The following is a 4,808-nucleotide window of genomic DNA, read 5'->3' as shown; positions in this document are numbered from 1 at the left end:
CCCATTTGTTTGTCTTTGCAGAGGACTGCACATGCTGACTGTCCAACTTCTGTGTCCCTCCGTTACCATACTCATTTGATGCGTCATTGATGTGATTCTGATTTGATTGTTGTGTAGGTTTATTTATTGTTCAAGTCAATATTGCTAATGGCCACTTGATTTGCAGGGGAGGGATAGGCATGCTTGAGTTTAGTTTTATTTTTGTTTGGTAGTTACCAAAATGTTGAAATCTGAGACCAAGTCATACCTCCTTCAGCAAGCAACATGTGTCCAGCACCTGGGACAAACATCAAGTGATCAACTTCAAACAACAGAACAGCTTTTCTGAAATTAGCCTTTGGTTCTTAGACCTATAGTCATGAATAACACCCACTCCCTATGCTCAGAGTGTAAAATATGAGCTCCAGGACAAATGATAATAAATGAGAGCAAATGAATTCTCCCCTCCAGGAAATGATTTAATATGTAAGGCTGCCCCATCAGACGCTTCTCTGGGGACTGTGATGTAAGTGTAAGGTGAAGTACTATCGCAATAACCACGTGTGTATATTCTTACCAGCTCTATTAGCTGGGGACGTACAAGTCAGGCTCAAGATGTCTGTACCCTTAGGCTGACATTACATGTAGTTTCGGCAGGAAAAAAGCTGTTTGAGTCTCTTGATCTCTCTGTAGATATTAAAACAACCCTGCTGATGGCTGAGGACCTGTCCTGTTACCTCCACTCACTTGTCACTGCCTCTGCTGCTTGCTGCAAAAGCATCATGCAAAGATCCAGTGAGAGACAGGAAAACAGAGGTGGAGAGTAAGGAAAGGGGAGCAACTCCTCATAACCTGCTGTAATTATTGACTATGGGAGAAGCACCCAGGGTACAAAATCAACGCAGAAGGACAGAGTGAGTGATGGTGCTGCGCGTTCATGAGCATTTTTCTCTCTTTCCAGGAGCTGAAGATCTTTGGACAAACTCCTGAGTGACAGAGGCAAGTGAAACTGCCAGTGGGTGGTGCATGGGCATCTCTAATGCTTGCAAATACAAGCCTAGCGCTGCCCTTCCCGCTGCATGTATTCTATTTATACCACAGCAGAGGGAGCGTTGGCAAAGCATCTCAGAGGAGCAACCTTTTGTTATACCTACAGCTGCTCCCTTCCCTGTTAGAGCAACCGACACAAAAATAATCACAATAATAAGGATCGTGCGGTTAATTGATTCACTGTCTTGTGACCATGCTGGAGCCAACTCGGCCGTAGCCTGGTTATTGCATCTTGTGTCCCTGTGATTTCTTACAGGGAAGGAAGCACCTGAAATACCTCAGGACGTTTAGGATCCATTCACCTGGCTGCTTCTCTCAACAGCTCGGTCCATTCTGGCCTTTTTTCCACGTCTGCTAGAAGGCCGGATCAAGACGTTGATTTGCCTTGTGCTGTTCTCCAGGCTCAGCGCTGAGGGACTATATTTGAAATCAGAGTCGAGCTGTGTGTTAAGAAATAGCTCTGGCACTAAAATGTTTAAAATTACGCTTTGTTTCCCTGACTTCTCTCCTAATTTAGATTATCCAAATCCAGATTCCCCCCAGACTTGCCCACAAGATAGAATTCTAAGAAAATATTGTTTTGTTTCATTTGTTTTTTAACATCCACATTTCTCACATTTCCTGTTCCAGTTTCAAAGTGGGCCTGAGCTCCTCCACTAACACTGCTCCCGCTGTTATTTCGAGGATCTGAGAGAGAGGAGAAAAAATAAACGAAGTGCGGGGAATGCGTTTCTTGCATTTCCCCCTTGTCAGCCACAGGTTCTTTTAGGCGAGTCAGTAAAGAGTTACTGACATTCCTCTCTTTTCAGGTCAAATAGAGGGATTAGACGAAGGGTATTACTAACATGGGTCAAGGTATTAAAAAATGGATGCCTAAATTTAGGCTCCTAATTTTGTATTTTGAGCCCCTAAATAAGGGCTTGATCTTGTGCCCTTTGAAGTCAATGCCAAAGCTTCCACTGAATTCAGTCTGCAAGATGAAGTCCTAAATTATGGTCAGGTTCTTAAAAGTTCTCAGCGTCTCATAGCTCCAAATAAGTCATCACCCAGCCTCTTTGCAAATCACGCGTCTTCCCTTAAGTGCCTAAACATGGCGCTCGTGCTTTTAGGTATTCCATATTTAAAATCCTGCCTGTTGATGCCGTCTTTCTTTCTGTCTCAGGAGCCATTGACATGGGAAAGATAACAAGGCTAATAAAGAGGCGTAGCTGGGACACGCACTGATTTGCTTTTTTGGTGCGCAGTGCTTAGCACGAACACTGCGGATTCTATAGCAATGTCAGTATTTATTACGGTGTAACATTAACATGGAAGGCACATGAATGTCCTTGCTGGCGCCAGAATTCAGGCAAGTACATGACCGTTTGCACAAACTTCACATACACTGCTCTCCTGGTAACAGGATGTTGGCAGGTGGGAAGATCACAGGATCCAGATGAAACGTAAGACGAGATGAGCAATCCTGTAGTGGTAATTTTAGAAGCTGGGTTCTGTACATTATTTACAGTACATTGTAGCTTTAAGGGGATAAGGCTACCCCTTGCCACTCGTGGATTTAGTCTTTTCTGTGAGATTTCTGCATGGGACTTTCAGCAGTGCTGCAGCCGGAGGGATTTTGTCCATCCAGAGGAGTGTTAAAATTGCAAGTTATTTGCAGTAGAGCTACCTTCATTCATAAAATGCTCACCTAGCGGGAGGGGGAAAGGCACCTAGGACTTTCTACCGAATAAAGAGAAAAAAGTACCGAGTGAGTTATCTGCTTGCTGCTGGTCTGAAGTGCAGAGGCCTGGCATGAGGAGGGAGCTGCTCACAGTGAACTGTGACAGAGTCAGAAGCGGTTCCTGCCTCCGGGAACTTTAATTTGGCTTTACCTTCAGTTAGTGAAATGTCCCCTCTTGTTCCCAGGAGGGGGGCTTGGAGTCTCCCTATCTCTTGGAAGATATTTTTGGCAATTGCATTCTGAATGCGGGAAGCTCTGGTTATTTTGGATGGATATTTGTTTCTTCAGAAACCCTCTGCAACAATTAGTTAAAAAAAAAAATGGAGAGAGCGAAGAAAAAGGGATTCTTTTGCAATGTTTGAACAACACCCACCAAACCTCTGTAGAAACGTGATCCCTGAGGGGAAAGGGATTATATTCTCCTCCAGGCTTTCGACTAGGCTGGATTTCTCCCCTCGCCCAGAAAGAAGGCCGTGGGCACGAGGGGTGCGGGGTGCGACCCTGCAGCCAGGGCAGCAGCGGGGCCGGGCGGGAGCTGGAGTCGCTCCTTGCTCAGACAGACCTGTCACTCATCTCCCAGCCTTCCTCCGGATCAGTGTGACCTGGGTGACATCCCCACATACTGCACCAAGGGGTGACACAAAATCTTTAAAAAATAAACAAAGGGAAGAACACGTCTAAGATCTACTGAAAGCAAAGATTTTTTTTTTTTTTTTTTTCCGTATGTTTCCCTCAGCCAGCAGGTGCCTCTATAGAGCCAACGCTTTGCCTGTATCAGTAGGAGTCTGTGGCACAGCACTGGAATACCTGCTTTCGAATGATAACATGGCCTTTTCTTTCTTCGGTGTCTTTTTCCCCTTCCTCTTCCTCCAGCCCATAGTGAGCCCCAGGAATCTGCCAGTCTGGACTTCCACTCCGTCCGCCACCCAAGGTCCTTGGAGGACGGTGGCAGGAGAGAGATTTATGTATGTTGACACACGCATATTGTTACTATATATTCCATATGAGGAAATTTTGCGTGTGACACGAGCGAAGCGAGCTCAGTTGGGGAATGCCTGTGGTAACCCCAGTGAGACAAAAGCTGCCTTTTTGCCCTTCAAATACCTTCCTAGAAAGCAGGGTGGGGTTTGTCGGGCAAAATCTTCACCCCTTCAGTACGACACCCTTCTGCACGCTGGGGCACCGCTCAGCCAGTGCAGGCAGGCCCCCTGAGCCAAGGGGGGCAGGCACTGGGTAAAGAGAAATAAAACCCAACCGAGGATGACCCCCCGTCCACCCCTTTAGCACATAGGTGCTAAGAAATCACTGTATCTGGAAAGCGAAGGCCTTGTGGGGGACGGCTGATGACTGTGATCACAATTTGTCCCCTGCTGCCCCCTCCCCTCAAATGGCTCTGCTGGACTTTGGAGCAATTCCCACGGGCAAGGTGAATTTTGACCCGAATGTGCATCCATCGGCAGGGCAGAAAGGGTGGAGGGAAGCGCGGCCCGTGGGGCGGCCGGGGGGAAGGCAGGGCAGTGCAGGGAGGTTGGGGGCGAAATGTGCGAGCCGCGGGGGGCTGCGGTCCCGAGTGGGGCGGGCGGGGAGGGCGGCGGAGGGGGCGCGCACCCCTTTACCTCCGTGGCCTTTTCGCCCAGCGCGGAAAGGGATGGGATGGGATGGATGGGATGGGAGGGGAGGAGGGAGGGGAATCGCCGGGGAGGGTGGGACTTCGCCGGAGCGTCTCTCCCCGCGGCCGCGCCGAGCAGTTGCAGAGCGCCGGCGACCGGGCGGTGGGGCGGGCGCTGCGCGGGGAGCGGGCGCTGCGCGGAGCCGCCGCTGGAGTGCGCGGAGCGCGGCTGCCGCCGCGCCGGGGGCGAGGAGCGCACGCTGCGCCGGCGGGGGACAGCGCGCCGCGGGAGCAGCCCTCCCCGGGCACCGGGACCTGCTGTTGGCTTGCCGCCTTGCTTTATCCTCTCGTTTAATTTATTTTTTCCCCACCTATACTTTGATCCGCTGGGATTTTTTTTTTCCGCCCTTTCCTGCAGAGCCTCCCCCCGCCCCAGTTCCCTCCCTCTCT

The sequence above is a fragment of the Gymnogyps californianus genome, chromosome 3, assembly GCF_018139145.2.
Source record: "Gymnogyps californianus isolate 813 chromosome 3, ASM1813914v2, whole genome shotgun sequence".
NCBI lineage: Eukaryota > Metazoa > Chordata > Aves > Accipitriformes > Cathartidae > Gymnogyps > Gymnogyps californianus.
The sequence above is the reverse complement of the archived record's forward strand: the minus strand, read 5'-3'. Positions refer to the sequence as shown.